Source organism: Peromyscus californicus, unplaced genomic scaffold (genome assembly GCF_007827085.1).
Source record: "Peromyscus californicus insignis strain IS unplaced genomic scaffold, ASM782708v3 Scaffold_12__1_contigs__length_115047231, whole genome shotgun sequence".
In the NCBI taxonomy this organism is placed as follows: Eukaryota; Metazoa; Chordata; class Mammalia; order Rodentia; family Cricetidae; genus Peromyscus; species Peromyscus californicus.
Window position 1 is genome coordinate 51,852,986 of NW_026294413.1, and position 21,571 is coordinate 51,874,556.

General features: G+C 42.6%; 1 non-coding gene across 1 annotated transcript; it reads right to left on the minus strand.

The window, feature by feature from the left end:
- Positions 1 to 584: 584 nt before the first annotated feature.
- LOC128108119 (U1 spliceosomal RNA) lies at positions 585 to 744 on the minus strand. The gene has a single exon (XR_008217330.1). It is a non-coding gene; the product is annotated as a U1 spliceosomal RNA (small nuclear RNA).
- Positions 745 to 21,571: the final 20,827 nt, after the last annotated feature.

Below are 21,571 nucleotides of genomic sequence, written 5' to 3' on the forward strand. Positions count from 1 at the left end.
GCAAAATCACTTTGCAGTGCATAGACATTTTCATGTTCCATCATCATTGTTTATTGGGTACTTGCTCTTTCCCTGTACCTCTACCCCTGTAGCTATTTTTGAGACAGGCATATCAACATTAATCCAGAGACTGTAAGATGGAATAAGCAGATATGGGGATGTACTGAATGCCACATGACAGGTGTAATAGTGGAAAGCCTGACTTTAAAATGATAATAATACAGAGAGAGATGACAAAGTGAACTAGCCTTGGAATGGCCTGTAACAATGACTGTGACCAAGGTAAGCAGAAGATGTCACAGGAACAAAAAGGAAGCACATAAAAATGTCCTTTGGATGCCCAACAAATCTCGGTGAGTTCGAGGCCATCCTTGTCTGCATAGTGAGTTCCAAGATAGCCAGGGCTACATAGAGAGACTTTCTTTCTTCTTTTATTTCTTTCTGTCTCTCTGTCTCTGTCTTTGTCTAGACCTCTTTCCCTCCCTCCCTCCTTCCCTCCCTCCCTCCCTCCCTCCCACCCTCCCTCCCTCCCTCCCTCCCTTTCTTCCTCCCTCCCTCCCATCCTTCTTTCCTATTTTTTTTTTATGGGAAGAGTGTGAATTCAGTCCCCCCTACCACAAATCATGCAGTGGAGTTTCCCACATTTAGGGAAATCACATCAGGTATATCCAGAGTGCAATGGTTAAGTTTTGCCCTGGGAAAACCACCCTTGTGATCCTGGTACTGCCCCTGCCAGGTAAACATGACTCTGTCTTTAAAAGAAAATAGTGCCCAAGAAGGGGATTGGAGGTCAGTGTCTCAGGAGAATGTCAGTATCACTGCACATGGTTCAGCTGAGCGAGCTTTCCTGACACTTATGGAGGCCTGAGCTAGGCTAGGAAAGACAAAGGGAGATCCCGGGGCACTTGGCATCTAGCAGTCCTGGTAAGCTCCTTACACCCTGGAGTTCAATGGTCAAGAAGGGAAATGATTTTCCTAGAACCAAGCAGGAGTGGCTGCCTGCCTACAATGAGGATCTAGGAGCAGGCAAGAACACTTTAGTTATTTTTTACTTCCCCCTTCTAGCCTCTTGCTAGATCCTTCCATAAGTAAGACCCAAATGAAAGCCAGCTGTCAAAAGGCCTATGTAGATCATCCTATGGGAATCAGCTACCAGGGCACAGTTTAGAGCAGAAGGTTAGAAAATGGATGTGAGGTGAGGGGGCAGCTGAGGATTAACATGCTCATCATGGAAGGCTTCCTGGAAGAGTTATATTTGAATTGATACTGGAGGGAAACTATGTTGCTGTGGAATAATCCTTTTGTACACTGTGAAGACCTGCTGCTCTCATTGTTAATAAAAAGCTGATTGGCTGATGGCTCGGCAGGATTTTGGGGGCAGAGAGAATGGTGAGGAGAAGAAGGGTAGAGTCAGAGGAGAGACACCAAGAGATGCAGAGCAAGTAGGATGGGATGTATGTACATGAGGTAAACGAGCCTTGGGGCAGTGTGTAGATTAATAGAAATGGGTTAATTTAAGTTATAAGAGCTAGCTAAAAACAAGCTTACATTATTGGATGAGCATTTGTAATTAATATTAATTCTCTGTGTGATTATTTGGGGAGTGACTGGTGAGACAGAGAAGTCTGCCTACATTATGTCTTCTGGATATGAGTGGAAGGGAAGAAGAAGAGAGACCAGGCGGGCAGAGTGTTTCCTGTTTAAAAGCACAGCTGACACGGGAAACCACAACCTATTTGCTCATGATCAATGGGCTGTGAACTGTGGAGAAGGAGGGAAATAGAGACTATTGCAGCTCAACTGTGTCTTCTCACCAGCCTTCTTCCTCAGCTTGACAAGTATATAAATGGATACACGTTAGGGAAACAAAGCCTGGGGGCTGGGGAAGAGGTGCAGTGGGTAGCATGCTTTCTGTGAGAGCATGAGTACCTGAGTCTGGATCCCTGGAACCTCTGTAAGAAGCTGGCTGTGGTGCACGCCTGCAGTCCTGGTGCCTCAGGGCTGAGGGAGAGACAGACAGATGCTGGAGACTCTCTAGTCAGCCAAGCTAGCCAAAGATTAAAAACATAAGCCTCAAGTTTGGGGAGATACCCAATCTCAAAAGACAAGCTAGAAAGCAAAAGAGAGAGACTCCTGGCATCAAACTTTGGCCTACACACACACACACACACACACACACACACACACACATACGCACACGCATGCACACATGCATGCACGTACACACCAGACTTACTATTGTGTTTATTACTTTTGTTAAGGAGGGGACATTTTATAATTGCATTCATTGCTTTTGTTAAGGAGGGAACATTTTATTCTGTGCTTGTGGTTTTGGAAGGGTTTAGTTCATTGTGGCAAGGAATGCATACCTTAGCTTCTTAGTTCATGGCAGTGGGAATATGTAGGAGAGGCCTTTCGTGTCATGGGAGACAAGAAAGAAAGCAAGGGGGGGAAAGAAGGGCCAGGCATCACCTTGTAAGGGCCACCCTTAGTGAACTAATTCTAAAGGCTAGGCTTTGCCTCCTGAAGTTCCACTGATTCCCAAAATAGTTCTACCAGGTCAGGGTCAAACATTCAAAGCGTAGACCTGCTGGAGACAGTTTAGATTCAAACCACAACACTGCTTGAGGTGATCTCTAGAGACATGGGTCCTGGGTCAGGTTGTTGACTTTCTAAGAGACAACATGTTGGGGTTCAACCTATAATCCAAAAACTCACTCAGTTCTCCCTCATATGCCAACATGTACAGTCAAGCTTACTAGTCTGCAGTCTGAGTCAGTGGAGGACACAACCATGAACTATTATGGACTGGCTAGTCCCTTAACAACAAACATGTTACTCTTGTTCTGGAAACTGAGCAGCCCCTCATCAAGGAAACAACTTACTGGGTGTCTGGAGAGAATATGGTCTCTGATCCACACATTTCGTTCTTCTAGGTCCTCACATGGTAGAAGGACCATGGAGCTCTTTAGAGTCTCATTATGTATAAGGGCAGAAATTCCATTTATGAGGGTCCCACTTTCATGACCCAATCACACCCCCAGGTCCCGTTTCTTAACACTGTCATGCCAGGGTTTAGGATTTCAACCTACGAAGTCCAGGAGGATACATGTCCATCATGCCCTTCACCTCTTATCTAAGTTCTTAAGTTATAGTTGCCTCAGGACAATGTTGTAGAAAGTCAAGGTCTTCTGAGAAGGTCAAACTCAACTTATAAGAGTTACTTTGAGCACAAGGATTCCATAACTTTGCCTAGGCACGGTGGCATACACCTGTAATCCTAGCTAGGGAAGCAGAGGCAGGTGTATCTCTGTGAGTTTGAGACCATCCTGGTCTACTTAGTGAGCTCCAGTGCTCACTAATGCTACAGAGTGAAACCCTGTCTCAACAGATCCCAAATCAAACCAAACCCAAACAAAAATGAACATAGTTTTGTATAGTTTTACTATAAAATGCATTAGAAAATTTCTCCCTTATAAACACCAACTGTAGTTCTACCATTCCACTTCCATGATGAGATCTAACACAGGTCACAGCTAGTGCAGGGTGCATATTGCCCAGCAGAGAAATAACAATTGCTTTTTTTTTCTACTTGTCCCTCTATTCCAGTGGTTCTCAACCTGCGGGTCATGACCCCTCTGGGGGTGGGTGTCAAATGTAGCTAGAGTTTTCCTGCCTGGCCCACAGTCAGGACAAATCTCTGACACCCACCAGTCCCACAGCCGCTCAGACCCAACCAAGTAAACACAGAGACTTATATTGCTTACAAACTGTATGGCCGTGGCAGGCTTCTTGCTAACTGTTCTTACAGCTTAAATTAATCCATTTCCATAAATCTATACCTTGCCACGTGGCTCGTGGCTTACCTGCATCTTCACATGCTGCTTGTCATGGTGGCGGCTGGCAGTGTCTCCCTCCACCTTTCTGTTTTCTCTGTTCTCCTCTCTGTTAGTCCCGCCTATACTTCCTGCCCGGCCACTGGCCAATCAGTGTTTTATTTATTGACCAATCAGAGCAATTTGACATACAGACCATCCCACAGCAGTCAAATGACCCTTTCACAGTGGTCACCTAAGACCTTCAGAAAATGCAGATATTTATATTATGATTCATAACAGTAGCAAAACCACAGTTATGAAGAAGCAATAAAAATAATTTTGTGGTTGGGGATCACCACAACCTGAAGAACTGTATTAAATTGTTGCAGCATTAGGAAGGTTGAGAACCACTGCTCTATCTATTCTGAGTCTGCTACACTAGTGGTCTTTCTTGACTGCTTTCTTTCTGCTGCTTGACTTTCTAGAGTCATTAATGACTTTTCAATTACCACTAACAATTTCAAGTACATTGCATATATTAATCATGTAACCATCACACAGCAGCCCTTTAAGAAAAGATACTTTCACTATTACCAGTATGCAATTAAGGAAAACCATGCATACAGTCCTCCAGATGTCTTATCCTTAGGAAATGTAGAGCCAGCATTCAATATCATTCTGACCCAGAATACCCACTGTTCACATTTTACACTGCTGTCTTGCACTGTTTTCCACACAAAGCCACTTCACTAATCTGCTTTCCTTCCTTCTAGAATTTTCCTTCCATATAAGATCACTTCATTTTTTTTTTTTTTTTCTTACTGAGCCCTTCTGTCTTAGGGCATCATTTCTGAAGCCCAGATACTTCTTGAATCTCATTGTTTTGAGCTCTGACTTTGTTATTGGTAGAAGTGTTCCCGCAGCCCCAGTTCCGGCTGCCACCAGGCTCCTATGACATTCTTGTTATTGATCTTTTCTGAGTGCTTTCTTCTATCCTTTCTGAACCCGCAACACTGATGGTTTGTTGTTGGGCTGGTTAGGGGTCCCTACCCAGAAGTCCTACCCCTAATTCAAGGGAAGGAGTATAGACAAAGTGCCCCAAGATCAGGGTCTTCTGATCTTTCCTTCACTTTTTTTTTTCAATTGTTTGGGACCTTTGACACCAGCATATACCATTAAATTTGGTGGTCACCACCCTGTTCGTTCAGAACCGTTTAGGTGATGCCTACTTATCTACTGCTATAGGTAGTGGTATTCTTTCTCATGTGTAATTACCTCTAAGTAGAGAGGATAACTTCCGTGTTCATTCTTCCTGTAAGATTATCTGCATAAAATAAGACTCCTGTGAAAAGTGTGGGAGGACCCAACATTTCTGACAATAGAACTGTGGATTGGAAATTGGTGCCTATAAGAAGTGTGTATGGGCCTGGCTGTTCTCACAACACAGAGTGAAGGCAATAGCTTTCATCTCTCCATGAAAAACCAGCTCTAGCTAGTGTTGCTAAAGTCTAACTCAACTGATAATGACATAGCTATGAATATCATTTGTTTTCATTGTTGTTGTTGCTATCACCACATAACTGACAACTTAAGGCAGGAAGAGTTCATTTTGGTTCCCAGTTTGAGGTGACGCAGCCATCATGGAGGGAAATCTCAAGGCAACAGGCAGTGGCACAGTGGTAAGAGTATGCAGCTGGGCTCTTTAAACAGAGGCCAGACAGGAAATGGGAATAGGCTGTGAACCCCCAAGGCTGGTCTCCAGTTACCCACTTCCTCCAGCAAAGCTCCACCTCCAAAATGTTCCACAACCTTCCATACAGCACCATCTGTTGAAATGTATGAACCCCCAGGGGACACTGCCCATTCAAACATCCTGGGACTTGCTTGTAAATTGATAAAGTTACAGTACTGGAACAACGAACCCCTCACTGGTGGAAACACCTTCTCTTGGTAGAGAAAGAATAACAGATGAAGCTCCAGTCCAACCTTTTCTCTCTTCATGTGAAAGACCTGTGCAAGGCATCCTTTCCACTCAGCTATGCAGCTACTTTGGGCTCGACCATGAAAGGCCCCAGGATGAGGCTCAGAGGAAGGGATCCCTTGACTTAGCAGAGCTGGGAGCTGTGTCATGTGGCTCTGCAGCTGCAGTTGGCTCTTGGATGAAATTCCCCAACCTTGCACCTCACAAAGAGCTCACTCCCAGGCCTACCCAGCAATCCAGGGCAAAGCCTTGGGGGTGCAAGGCCAGGACACAGAACAAAGAAGGTCCTGCTGGGTAAGTGTTATGGAAATGTGTGTCAGAGAGGAATCTCTTGGCCTGGTTTGCCGACTTTTCTCCCAGTAGATCTTAAAAAAAAAAATAGTAATTCTTGGAATTTCCCATTACTGGGTCTTATAGGTGAATGGACTGGAAGGAACAGTGAATAAAAACTGTGAGCCATACATCATCTCAAGTTTCTGTGAGAGAAAGCAGAAAAAAAAAAGCAACAACTTCTCTTTGAAGTGATTTTAAAGGTCAAATGTCCTCGGTGTATTGGCTTTGTCCCTGATGATTATAAATATAGAATGTTGTTTTGAGGGATGAGAGATGGGCACAGCCAATAGGCATTTTGGAATCATGAGAGTCAATGAAAAGAGTATTGCCTAAGGGCTGGGGAGGAGAGGAAAGGACAGAAGCAGAGATAAGAAAGTTGCTGCAAGGTAGCCTGAAGGAGAAAGAAGCAGAAACAGATAAGCTGGGCAAACAGGTGAGCAGAAGGTAGAGACAGAAGAAAGGAAGATGAATGCATATATGTTGAGCATGGCTGGGGGCTGACTTGACCTGGGGCAGAGAGGCTGAGCCCCGGAAGGGTTGCAAGGAATACCTGGGATTTGTCATGAAGACACTGGCATTGACCTCTGGTCCACTACCCTGTCTAGCCCCTCAGGAGTCCTAGCCTTGTGATAATACAAAGGCAGAGAGGATGAGCTTGGCCATTATGTAGTTGATGGGTGGCTGAGTGCTCCTAGGGATTGTGTTTGAATTTTCTTTCAAAGAGTCTTTCCACAGGGAACCTCTTTACGTTTGAATCTTTGCCAACCAGTGCTGGACCAGGGAGTTCTCAGAGCAGCCCAGGCATAGCAGATAGGAAACTTTTAAGCATACAGAGGACACTGGAAAAGCTGTTCAAACTCAAGTGACTTTGAATGTGATACCCTGATTATCTACTAGAGGGAATTATAAGAAGTAAATGGCAAGGCATATAGGGGAGTTTGGAATGGGGAATCTTCCAAAAGCCCCATTAAGCCTGAGAGGGCTTATTAGAGATGCTACCGAATGCTTGGATTCAAAGCTACATTTAACCCGGCTTCTTTCCCTCTTCTTCTGAGTTTTCTGTTGAGCCCTGGAGGGGCGGGGGAGGGATTTCATAGCAGGATAGAGTTGTATTTGCTAATTCCTGAGGATTAGCAGAAAGCGTATTAATGAGATCTCTATCAGGGCCTGCTGTGGTTGTAGGGAGCCTGGTTTGGATTCCATTGCCCTTTTTGATATTTCTTGAGACTCGTGATTCTATTTCATTAAAAAATATATATGCATATATACGGTATCTACTCTAGGGCCAGGATGGGCTTAACATGTTATACTCAAGACATGGTTGAGAGAGGCAGAGTTAAATGAAAAGGTCTGTTTAGATTGCACTACCCTCAGAGATAAAGAGGGCTGGCTTTTGGCCCCGCTGTCTATATAGAGAATCCAGAGCCCGGATAGGATATTCCAAGAGTTCTGGTTCTCATTCCTACTCTTTTGACCTCTCTGACTTTCCACACCCTTTTGAAACATGCACACATGCATGTGTGGACATACCTGCACACATATGAGGGGTAGAGAGAGAACACTCTTAGTGGACATGAAGGAAAGGTTTCAAGAGCCCTTTTGAGTATCAAAGCCTTCAAAAGTTCTAGTTCCTTGATGGAATTGCCTAGTGTTGGCATACAGTCTATACACATCTTCCCATAGCCTTCAAATCATCTCTAAATTATTTATAATTCCTAATACAATGTAAATACTGTAAAACAATTAATGGAATAATTACCAGAAAGAAGTCTACATGTTTATCACAGGTGCAGTTTTCTTCCAGATACGTTGGTTAACCAACTAACCAGCCCACAGTTGGTTAAGTCCACAGAAGCAGAACTAGTGTTATAGCACAAACTCCATACAGTGTTTCAGACTGTGTATATGATGGCCATCTCGTTACAGTTTAGCTGTCTTAGTTTGTGTGTGTGAGTAAAGTCTGATGTTTAAAAATGTCTAACAACACATTTCTCAGAATGTATCAATCCCATTATTAAGCTCACACACACACACACACACACACACACACACACACACACAGAGAGAGAGAGAGAGAGAGAGAGAGAGAGAGAGAGAGAGAGAGAGAGATTAGGTTGAGCAGATACATCAAGACATATACTTGTTCTAGGACTCCAGAGCTTAGAGTCAGGTGCTAGTATGTAAATTGCCACCATTTATTGGTTAGTGTAGAATTTCTCTCTCAGAATCACAGGAGACCAGTACTGACATGCTAGTTATGATCTGAGGGTGACCCTCATGTCAGACACAAGTTCAGTGCACTGGTCTACAAATGATTTTACCATGCACAGATTGAGTCACTTGAATGTTTCCATATGTTGGTTCAGCCTTTCATATTTTGCCCATAGTTATAACTGTAGGTTATAGGACCCAAGAGCAATGAGATGTGAGCCAGTTGGAAAGAAGCTTAACTGGAGGCATTCATGTTACAATTTTAATATGCTTAGACAACATGTCCAAACCAGAAATAAATGATAAATAGGAGCTTGGCTGTGATCTTGAGTAAGAGTGACCTCTGTGTGGGGATCTGGGAGGCAATGAAATACTGTGACTATTTGGACCAGGCATGAAAGTTAGCCTTTGGGAAGAACTAGGGCCACCATTTTGGGATGGGCGTTACATTTGTGGGAATGAGATGTGGTCTGGGAAGATTAGGGGAACAGGATAGTGTTCCATTTTGAGGAAGCATAGCAGTGGGTCCTTCAAAATAAGAGAAAATGCAGGGTTAACAATTACTGAGACTAAGCACCTGGTGCAATTTCCAGCCTTAATCTTTATAATTATTGATAAATAATTGGGCTAAACCACAGTCATGGGGTTTCAAAAACTTCCCCTAGAGTGGAACTATCTAGATTTGAAGGCTGCATTAGCTACTAGCCTGGGGCTTGGTGCCTGGGAAGGGCAATGACTGTGTTGCTTCCCCTGAAGATTTAAGTCCAGAGAGTCCTGCTACTGCCCACTGTCCTTCAGTCAAGTGTACTTTATATGACTCAAGGAAGAAGATGAGCCTTGGAATCAGTGGCTCCTTGATGTAGCTGAAGTTTTCCTATGTCCCACCCGGTCCACAGCTGCTCAGACCCAAGTAAGCACACAGAGACTTATTTTAATTAAAACTGCTCAGCCCTTAGCTCAGGCTTACTACTGACTAGCTCTTACACTTAAACTTAGCTCATTTCTGTTCATCTACATGTTGTCACGTATTCCATGGCTTTACCTATGTGTCATTACATGCTTCTCCCTGCACAGTGGGCTGGCATCTCCTGACCCAGCCTTCCTCTTCCCAGAATTCTCCTTGTCTGTTTATCCTGCCTATACTTCCTGCCTGGCTACTGGTCAGTCAGCATTTTATTTATCAACCAAATCAGAGCAACACACATTCACAGCATGCAGAATGACATTTCACAGCACCTTGAGATCTTGTCTGATGTTTCAGTTGACCTGTCTAATAATCAAGTACTTGACTATGAATAAACAGAGGTCTAAAGAATACTTTGCTATCTGTAAGCATTCCCTCCCTCCACATGTAAGTTGTCCTCACTTCTCTTAATCTCTCTTCCTCCCTTTTAGGGCATGCTTTAGGTTTGGGATCTAGGGAGGATCTCCCCAGGGCCCCCTCTCTTCAGCTCCTGACCTTCTTCAGTTAGACAGATCAGTGGAGTACTTGGCCCTGAGCACTAACTCATATGTGAGCCCTTTGATTTCCTGTTTCCTTTAATGTTTTCAAAGATCCAGAAGATTTCCTTCCCCTTTTGAATATGGCTCTGATGCTAGCAAAGAATAACAAAGCATACAGAAGTTAGGACACATCAGAACCCCAGCTGGCCTGAAGAGCAGATTCCACAAGAACATTAGAAAATCTCCTGCTATTTGGGGACCTCCGAGTTGGTGACAGGCTAGGGCTACTCTGAAAATTCCTTGAGAGTATGGATTGAGGTGACACAACTTCTTAAGAAAAATGCAGTGAAAGAAACTTGAGATAGCTGTGCATAGCTCCCACCTCATTGGGTGTCAACACGTGGGTGTCATTAGCAAGTCCTCTGGGTGCCAGGAGAGAGTAGAAGCAGGTCACTGGGGATTGAATGAGCCTTTGAGCTGGGTACCAGGGTCATTTTGAGCATCTTGGAATGAGATGGGTACCACATGGTAGCTTGAGAAGACCTTGTGTTTGAGCTGGGTACTGGGTCATTTTAAGCATCTTGGAATGAGATGGGTACCACATGACAGCCTGAGAAGATCTTGTGTCTGGCTCTTTTGAGAGCTGGTGCATTCTCCCCGGTCACACATGATAGACATGAAAGAGCTATCCATGAACACAGGATCAGTGCCGAGGCTAGTTTCATACTCTCTTCATGCTTTCTGAAGATCTAGGAACTCCACGTGTTCCCGCTATATAGGTCTTTAATCTCGATATAAAGTGACAGCTCAGTCGACATCAGTATCCCCACTAAAATATATTATCCTCCAGTCCCTTCCTGTGCTAGCCTTTGGAAATACCAGTGTCTCCCACAAACCTTTGGCTAAAACTATAATATAACAAAGATAAATATTTTGCATGATTTATGCTTACTAAAAGAAGTATAAACAACCCCCCCCCAAAAAAAATACCCAAAACCAAACAAACCTGAAAATGAAAAAAAGAAACACACATGGTGTGCTTAGGCTGCAACATGGCATTTTATTTACACAGAATATACATAAGAGGAGAGGGCACCTTAGTGATGTTTAGAATCTATAGTCTTCAATACTCAATCTAAGTGCAAAGAAGCAGGCACAACCCTCACCCTACCCCCACCCTGGACTCTGCTCTCTGCTGCCACCAAAAGTAAAAGCAGGGTGGGCCCCAGCAAAAGGCAGTTTGTCTGCCCAGGTGGATAGGTTTTCCTCTCTAGGGCCTCATTGCCTAAAGCTCTGTGCTGCTAAAGAATCCTCAGGAGAGCTTTGGAAGTGAAGTTCAGAGAGGTCAGGGAGAGTTGAGAGCTCCAGGGAAGGATGTGGGAGTAGAGGGGAGTGCAGAGGACTTTGCTTGCTGATGTCTCCAGCCAGAGCTTTCCTAAACATGAAGTGGGGCAGATGAAGGGTCACAAGGGCTTAGAGAAGGTGCCCCTCAGTATCCATCACATATGGTTGGAAAGGGTGTCTTCCCTTCCCTTCCTCCTCTCCTCACAAATTCTAAGCTGCCTGACAAATTCCTACTGTTTCCTCTCCACTGATATTTTATCTAAGTGCCTCTTCAATCCATTTGTTTTGTGACCAAAGAGACAAAAAAAATCTTTAGAAAAGTTCAATAACTTCATAAATTTCCATCTATAGAGAAAGCAATGTATGAAGAGCCTTTCCAATTGTGCTTGTAAAACATTTCTCTGTACTGTTGCTTATCCATTTCACTTTGTGGTCCCAGAAACATGTCATCAGCAATTGTTTCCTGGCTCTGGACACCTCCCACTCTCTCCACTCAAAAAGATCTTGTGCATGTTTTCATTGCAGACACACAGCTCTTTGCACTATATTGGATATAAATATTTTTTTTTGAAGATAGACTGTCTCACTCCAGTACATTGTAGGGTGGTATTGGAAATCGGCATGAGGATTCTCTGAAAGCTATTTATCTGACCATGAAGAGCCTTAAAGCATTCACTGGAACTCTACACATTAATGATTCTGTTTCTTAGCATCTATGCAAAGTAATCATCTATGCACCACAAATTCACATAAAGATATTTGTTATGCTGTTATATACATTAAAATAACTGTAAACAACTTAAATATCCAACAAGTGGAGCTTGTTTGTATAGACTGGTAAACCCACTGAACAAGGAACAAATTATGTAGCAAGCCAAATAATGCTGGAGAAGACTGCAACATAAAAATGTAAAAAAAAAAAGTGGTGGCATCATTTAATCTATAATAGTCTAGGTATACAGTTGCTTATCACATATGTATATGGCTATATAAAATACGAATATTATAGCAGAGGTGGGAGGGGCTGTGCATGGTGGGAGGGCTTTGTTAATGGTGATTGGGTTTAGATGCTTATGTAAGGAATGGTCTCTATATTTTATTCTTTCTATTCTTTGGTTATTTTCCCCCAAAGCTTTATAATGGCTATAGCTACATTCAATTAAAAAAAAAAACAACAAACAAATTCATACATTTCTCAGTGTGGTGAGAACTCTTTTGCAAGTTTATACTGAACAGATTTTTATAGTGTATGCTTAAAAGAGAGTTGGCTTGGAGTTGTAGAGATGAGTCCAAGTCCTGACTTTTAACAATGAATGGTATGACATTAAGTCACTTTTTTTTAAAAACTTCTGCTTTGTTCTGTCCCATGTATAAAATGAAAACTTTGTTCTAGAAGTACCCAGGAGTACTTTAATTTTCTGTGATGTAGAAACTGAACAGATAGAGACTGGAGATTGTAACTGATGTGAGATTTAGTTAGAAGAGCTCCTGTAAATCCAGTGATTTGATGTTGCCTGGTGCTAATCATGCTATTTTTTTATACCATGACCTTGCATTTTCATATTGGTGATAGATTACTTAAAATGTGTGTGTGTGTGTGTGTGTGTGTGTATGTGTGTGTGTGTGTGTGTGTGTGTGTGTGGCATGTGCATACATGAACATTTGATAGCCAAAGGATGGCTTTGAATATCATTCCTCAGGATCCATCTACCTTGTTTTTGTAAGACAGGGCCTCTTATTGGCTTGGAGCTCGACAAATACACTAGGTTTTATGAGTGAGACCCAGGAATCTACCTGTTTCCATCTCCTCAGAAGGGTATTATCAGCATGTGTCACCATGCCTGGCTTTTGTTACATGGGTTTTTGGGATCAAAGTCAGGTCCTCAGGCTTATGTATTAAGTACTTTAATAACTGAGCTCTCTTACCAGTCCAGTAATGGACTTTTATGGTAACCAAAACTTCACCCCTACACACACACACACACACACACACACACACACACACACACACACACACTCACGCCCTCAACCTTTACACATTCAACAAATGTTTCTTGAGCACAGCTCTCAGGGTTGGGATACCAATTGGACTTTCCCATATGGTTATGGAACTGAGGTCTTCTAGTTACCCTTATCTGCAATTGAGTTCCTATAGATTACACACGGGGAGGTTAAAAACACCTGCTTGAAGTTACAAGAGGACACAAAACCAGAATCCACCATTGCATGCTGAGAGGTCTTTGAAAACCCAGATCCTACACAATTCTAATGAAGGTAAAGCCAAAATAGGCTGAAGCAATCCAGGTCCAACATATCTGAGGAATGGGAGGCAGAAGATCCCATGTTAACATATTCAAGCATTGCCAGACATCCAATGGGACCTGGATTTAATGCTGTGGTCATGAATCGCTCCTTGATTGTGCTCTCTAGAAGTCAATATTACTATTCCTTTTGACAGTTGTAGAAACTGGAATCCCAGAAGCAGTGTAGTACTGAGGAAAGCAGAGCTGGACCAGTAACCCCTCCTTATTAACTAGGCCAGTTCAGGTTTTGCCCTTAGACAGTGGGCAGTAAGAACTCATGGCACAGAGGGAAGATGTGGGGCTTCCAAAAAAGGACCAGCTCTCTCACTACAGAATCCATCAATCTTTCCATCCTGTGAGTACCAGACTTTCAGTCTCCTACCCTGCCTCAAAAATATGTTTTATGTTGTCTGTAATAGAGGACTCGTGTCTTATTGATCCTGGACTGCATGCTGGCCCTGCAGCATTCAGACTCAGATGAGAAAGAGAAGAAATCAATTCACATCCCTGGGTGCAGTGCTGTTTCCAAGTTTACTGGATTATCCCACCCCCTCTCTTTAAACTGTAGAAGTGCTGCCTGGTATCTTTACTTTGAATAAGGGCCATGTGGTCACAGCAGCACTTCTGGGGGTTGGCAGCTGTGTCACTCAACAAGGAAGCAAGTTCCATCTTCTCTCCTTCATCACATAGCATTGGAGGCCTGTAGCCAACTGGATCGAAAATAGTCATGTCATTGGGCAGGGGGTGTAATTGATGCCAATGGCATACCTTCTGTTCAAATTGTCTTCTGGTTTAAATGCTCCTTCCAGGTGCTAGAACCTCCATGCCTAGATTTTCATGACATCACTGATTCAGAAAGAATTTCTTCGGCTCTCATCTGGTGTTCATCACTGTGTGCAGTGCATTGTGCAGATTTACAAGCCAAAGCCGGGGCTTTCGTGGGACCACATATAAAATAATTAGAAATTGCTACAATGTGTGGTTTCCTAAAAATGAAGTAGTTATCAACATGGAATTTTCTAGAAGGTCAGAAAGAGATAGTTCAATGAAAGATAGAATAAAGAGAATAGACTAGGCCAGGTTTGCATTTTGATGTCTAGCATTTGGAGAGAGAATGGAAAAAGCGATGTTAATCCCTAAATTTCTTTACACAGTTCATGGTTTTCATTTACAGATACTTCAAGTTCAGCTTTGATACTTACTTATTATTCTAAACAGTAGAGGTATGTTCGGTCATTTATAGAGCACCTGTCTGGACCAGGCACAGATACAGAAATTAACAAGGCACATCCCTTGGTGCAAGGAGATGTTGTAGCAATACCAGAAGAAGGAAACCATGCCCTGTGCTTTGGTTATTGATGACTGCATCTAACTTCTTCTATAATCAGTGAACACAAAAAGTACAGATGAGACCAAAGGGTCACAATGAAACTCTTTAATGTTTATCATTAATATATGATAAAATACACTAAACATGCAACTATGAACAGATGAATGACTGTTTTTTTTTGGGGGGGGAAGAATTGAATCAGGAAAAAACTATGAAGAGGAGAGGACCTTGCAACTTGGGTTTGAAAGACACATCATCATCCAAAGTGGGGAAAAATCATTCCAGCAGAAGAACTAAGCCAAACCAGAGAGTTTGGTGAAAGCACTTGGTAGGATGGAGGAGCAGGAATCAGCATGTACAGCCGGGCTTAGAAGAGGTTGGAAGGTGTTGGCTAAATACAAGTCTAGAAATTAGCACACAGAACATTTACCAGTTGAACCAATATCAGAAAAGGAGGGGCTTTATTTAAATAAGAGTTGGTGAGGACTGGTAAGCATCTGGGCCAGGAGAAGCCTAGTGGAGATGGAGACTAGTGGACACATTAAACTCATGTTTAGGAGGCTAATCATCATTCTTTGAAGATTAATTAGACTGCATTGTGCAGGCTTTTGGTTCTTTGCCCAGATTCCCCTGAGTTGGCAGGTGCATCCACTTCCTGATGATGGAAGTATTAGTCGCTAAGTCCTCAGAGTGACCTCCTTTCTGGAAGGCTGTTCTATTTAACATATCATACTACCTTCCCCACTGGAGTCTGACTGGCATGGAAGGACAAAGGATGACTTCCTGGCAGGAAGGGTTGGCATACCAGTGCTGTCTATAGTCCAAGCTCCCCGTGGGACCAAAGTGAAACTGTTCTCCAGCTCAGGCTGCAGCTTTGCTCATCCAGTTTTGTTTCACTCTTTCTCCTTATCTTCTCTTTCCCAAGAGCATTTTACAGAACTCTCATCTCAGGCTCCACTTTTAGGTAGTCCAGCTTCAGACAGGACTGAGGAAGAAGTGATAGATGCAATATGATCTCTGGGTTTCCTTTCAGGCAAAGCTTGCTGGAGATGCAGAACACTGAGTGTATAAGAATTATGGATTGGGGATTTTTTCTTTCTCAAAGAACAGGTAGAACATCTGGGAGGCCCTGGTGAATCTGCAGATCCATAGCCTAGGGAGAAAAATCTGAGCATCACTACAACATTTGACTACATGGCATTTGTATTGTTTATTTTGCGTTACTATGACAACATTCTGAGATTAGATACTGTAAAAGAAAGTTTCATGTTTCAGAGAGTAAAAGTGTAAGATTAGGGTACCATGCATTCTACTTTTGGTGAGGGAACCTCTATTCATACCCAGACAAGGCAGAAGACTGTGATGGAAACAAGTATGAGAAGGAGATTACATGACAAGCAGAGAAATGGGAGAGAAGTCCAGGGGTCAGGCTCTCTCTTTATGACTACCCACTCACCTAGAAACTAAATATCTTCCTGCAAGAACTATGTTGGTTTTCTCCCAGGGTCATGCACTCAATGACGTAGTTCTTTCCTATTAGTCTCCACCTCTTAAAGGATCCATTGACATTGCCACAATGGGGACCAAGCTTCACAAACAAGGACATTTTGTTGGATAAACCACAATCAAACCATATCAACATCAAACCTCTGAGGTTGCCTAGGAGGAAGGCATAACCTATAAAAAATAAAGACAGCTCAGGATGGACTCTGAGGAATGTGAGCAGAACATGGCAAGTTGCAAAGGAGAATTGTTCTTTGTTCTTAGTTTATCACCTTCAGTTAAGTTGTGTTTTTATTTCATGGCATTGTTCTTCTGACACAAAAGCATTTGAGTTGTGAGTGAGTGTGTGTGTGGGGGGGGGTGGTGTGGTGTATGTGTTTTTTTGTGTGTGTCTACATGCATGTAATGAAAAGGGTTATAGAAAATCAAACGACTCTCACTGTGAAATATATATGATGAAACTAGTATTTTCTGTTCTTCTCTATTCTGAGAAAAATGCTGATGTATAATCTTACAAGCTGGATTTTTTTTAGCCACTGGTTAGTTATGACATTCAAATAAAAACAGTTCAAATAGTGATTTATAAGCTGAAAACATCAATATCTTTGGTCTTCTCTCTCCCAGATGAAAAGTTGTCAGGATAAAAAATACGTAACTTGCTTCTTTATCTTGCCTTAGAAGTTAGAACATTTTATTTCCTTTTATAAAATGTTATCTATTCATTTGTTTATTCTTGTGTGCTCATGATGTCCATGTGTGCTTGACGTGTGCAGGAAGGGGGCATGATTGCTACAGTGCGTGTCTGGAGGTCAGTGAACAACTTTGTGGAGTCAGTCTCTCCTTCCCCTCCCCTACGTGTCCTGGGGGTTAACTCAGGGCACCAGGCTCTCAGGACAAGTGCCTTTACCTGCTGAGCCATCTAACACGTCCTTATTTCCTCTTTCTATGTATTCACCCATTACACTTTGTTCTTAAATTATTAGGATCAAATCTGTATTTCTCATGTGCTGTTAGAACTATCTTTGAGAGTCTCAATAAGTACAATAGTTTTATTAACAGCAAGAGTACTTCTGTAATACCTATGTATATAGCCATGTGTCTGTATGTTCAGAGGTCTGTATGCAAAGGGCAAAAAAGGGGTACATGAAATCTTAAAACCAGTCATCCTAAGATGTTCATATTTCAAGACATTCTAATTGTTGTTCAGGCTTTCATATAGTATTTATATTTTATGTAGAGAAGTATTGATTATTTTAATCAGTAATAAAGATACAGATGAAAAATTATAGGCAACATTATCGCCTGACAGTTTTGTTGTATAATTTTATTTTAATATTTCATAATTTATATACATTTATCAATAATTCTCTTTTACTTGGTTATATATTTCACATATTAAATTTTATAAAGTTCTTCTTATCTAGAAATCCTATATCTCCATCTTTTTAGTGTCAGTGATATAATTTTAAACAGTTCTTATATTTTCTTACATGAGATGTATTTGTATTTATGTGCATATGTGCACTTGTGGAGCCTGGGTGATGGATGGCATTGGGTGTCTCCTTTTTTTTTTTTTTTTTTTTGGTTTTTCGAGACAGGGTTTCTCTGTGTAGCTTTGCGCCTTTTCCTGGAACTCACTTGGTAGTCCAGGCTGGCCTCGAACTCACAGAGATCCGCCTGGCTCTGCCTCCCGAGTGCCGGGATTAAAGGCGTGCGCCACCACCGCCCAGCGGGTGTCTCCTTTGATCACTCTTTACTGTATGCTTTTTTAAAATACATTTTTTTAATTATTTATTTTACACTCCTGCCACAATTTGCCCTCCCTCCTCTCCTCCCAGTCCCTCCCCTCCCATCCCCCTGTTTTCCTACCACCCACTCCACTCCTTCTTTCTGTTTGGGAAAAGGCAAGTCTCCCATGAGTATCAATAAAACATGACACATTAAGTTTCAGTAAGACTAAGCACCTCCCCATGTACTAAGGCTGGCAAGGAGACCCAGTATGAGGAGGAAAGTCCCAAAAGCCAGTAAAAGAGTCAGAGACAGCCCTGTTCCCACTGTTAGGAGTCCCACAAGAGGACCAAGCTACACAACTGTAACATCTATGCAGAGTGCCTAGGTCAGTCCCATGCAGGCTCCCTGGTTGTTAATTCAGAGTCTGTGAGCCCCTATGAGCCCAGGTTAGTTGATTCTGTGTGAATTTTCTTATGGTGTCCTTGACCCCCTGGGTCCTACAATCCTTCCTCCTCCTCTTCTGCAGAATTCCCCAAACTCAGCCTAATGTTTGGTTGTGGATTTGCATCTGTTTCCATCAGTTGCTGGATGATGCTTCTCTGATGACAGTTGGGCTAGGCACCATTCTGGTCACAGGGATGGTCAGTTCAGACTATGTATCTGCTATTGCTAGGAGTCTAAGCTGGGGTCTTCCTTGTAGATTCCTGGGAGATTCCCTTGTGCCAGGTTTTTACCTGTCCCCTAAATGCTCCCCTTTATGTGTTACTTGGCCTTTCCCCCTTGCTGCTTTTAATATTCTTTCTTTGTTCTGCATGTTTAGTGTTTTGATTATTATGTAGCAAGGGGATTTTCTTTTCAGATCTAATCTATTTGGTGTTCTGTAAGCTTCTTGCATCTTTGTAGGCATGTGTAGTGTGAATTCTAATTGGTCTTAATAATAAAAACACAGAGTTGGATATCAGGGTAAAAACTGAAAGATCAGAGAAGCAGAGCAACCAGCCACTAGAAAGACTTCTTACCTCTAGGAATCCTAAGACTGAAAAGCCCGAGTTCCTGTCTCCACCCTGCCTTATCACTTCTTCTCTCCACCCAGCCATATCACTTTCTGTTTCTTCCTCCCAAGTGCTGGGTTCAAAGGCATGAGATCCCAAGTGCTGGGATTAAGGGTGTGTGCCACCACTGCCTGGCCTCTAGTGGCTAGCTCTGCACTCTGATCTCTGGGCAAGCTTTATGTTAGACCATAAACAAAATATTACCACAGGCATGTCCTTATTTAGGTTGGGAAAATTTTCTTTTATGATTTTGTTAATTATATTCACTGGGTTTTTGAGCTGGGTTTCTTCTATCCCTATTATGCTTACGTTTGGTTTTTTCATAGTGTCCCAGTTTCCTGGATGTTTTGTGTTAGTAATTTTTTTAGATTTAACATTTTCTTTGACTGGTGAATCTATTTCCTCTGTCATATCTTCAATGCCTGAGATATTATCTTCCATCTCTTGTATTCAGTTAGTGATGCTTGCATCTGTAGTTCTTGTTCACTTACTTAGATTTCCCATTTCCAGATTCTCTCTGTTGTGTTTTCTTTATTGCTTCTATTTCCAGTTTTAGGTCTTGAACAGTTTCCTTTCATCTGTTTGTTTTTTTCTTGTTTGTTTGTTCTTTCTTTTAGGGGTTTATTGATTTCTTCCATTTTTTTTTGTCTTTTTCTCAATTTCTTTAAGGAATTTGTTCATATCCTCTTTAAGGACCTCTATCATCTTCATCAAGTAATTTTTAAGGTCATTTTCTTGTACTTCAGCTGTGTTGGATTATTTAGGTCTTGCTGTTGTAGGGAAGCTGGGCTCTGTTGTCCTCTTTGGAGTGTTTGGGGCCTGGGGTCCCTAGATCTGGCTTGGCTTCTGGCAAAGTGTAAGTCTTCTTCTGAAGTTGTAGACAAGGATATGGAGCCAGGGGTGAGTGTGTGTGTGTGTGTGTGTGTGTGTGTGTGTGTGTGTGTGTGTGAGAGAGAGAGAGAGAGAGAGAGAGAGAGTAGGGTCAGAGGACGTGCAGTCTGGGGTTGTTGGGCAGGCTTTAAAGGTAATTTTGTGGGTGGTGGGCAGTATCTGACCTGGGGTTTCTAGGACCAGCCTGGCCCCCTGTAAGGTTACGGAGGCTGTGGGCTTTAGTATAGAGTCCAGGGGAGGGGGTGCAGTCTGGGGTTACTAGGTGGGCATTAAAGAGTATTAGCAGGCAGTAGGCGGTGTCTTACCTAGCCTCTGGTAAAGCAAAGGTCTTCTCTGAAGTTGTAGACCAGGATATGGAACCCCAGGTGGGGGAATGAGGGGTGGTAGAGCAGTGTGTGCAGTCTGGGATTGTTGGGCAGACCTAAAGGAGTTTTGGGGGCGGTGGGCAGTGTCTTATTAGCTGGGGTTTCTAGGATGTACTATATCTTTTAAGATTATCTCTCACTGAACCCTGCTCATCAACTGGCTAGGCTGGCTGGGTAGTAAGCTTTGTGGATCCACCTGTCCCTTGGCTCCCTCTGATAGAGATACAGATGTTGGAAGTCACATGCAACATTTTATATGGGTTTGAATCACATAAAACCAATCCCATGGTTGGTGCTGACTATAGACTGAATTTCAATTGCTGTAAATTACTGAAATCTTGGGATTTGTGTTACATCAGTTACTTTTACCTCAAGAGACATACTTACCATTCACATTAGGAATAAGGACTATTGATGTTCATTTGCATAAAGAAAGAACTCCTTTCCTTGCTAGGTGGTAGTGACCAGATGGCAACATTTCTTGGTAGTATTGGTAATGCACATCTTTCAACTACTGTTGTCATTGATATGAAAAAAAGCTGGTATGAGTTATTTGTCCCAGTTCAAAAAAATGATGGTATGCTGGGACACTTGGTTCTGTATCCACAGTGACATTAATAAGCGACTAAGCAATCCCATAGCCTTTTTTTTGTTTGTTTGTTTTGTTGTTGTTTTTTTCAAGACAGAGTTTCTCTGTGTAGCTTTGGAGGCTGTCCTGGAACTCTATTTGTAGACCAGGCTAGCCTCAAACTCATAGAGATCCTCCTGCCTCTGCCTCCCGAGTGCTGGGATTAAAGGTGTGTGCCACCACTGCCCGGCTCCCCATAACCTCTTGAATCTCTACTTTCTGCGAACTTTAAGGACTTCGATTCATGCCCCCCCTCACTCCTCTTTTTTTTATGGTGCCCACCTCATCAGAAATGTGCCACACTGGCTTGGGTTTAAAGTTCCAGAGGTCTCCGCCCTTGTCTGTGGTGTTGAAATGTTGACACTCCTCTCCTGTGATGTGGCTGGTCAATGAGCTGGTAAGAAAAGTTCAAACTCAGACCTGGCATTTTGAAGAATTTGTGTTTCTGTTTCAGAGTATCTTGGCTCCCAAGCTCTGAAAGTAGAATCTTAAACTCTGATACCCCAATATAAGAGCAGTGACACTTTCCAAGGGAAAGTGAATTGAGTAAAACATGTGTACAGCTGTTTACCTCCTCTCATCCTGATAAGCCACTAAAATTTGTAAACCCAAGACCTGGCTGCAATGGTGAGACCGAC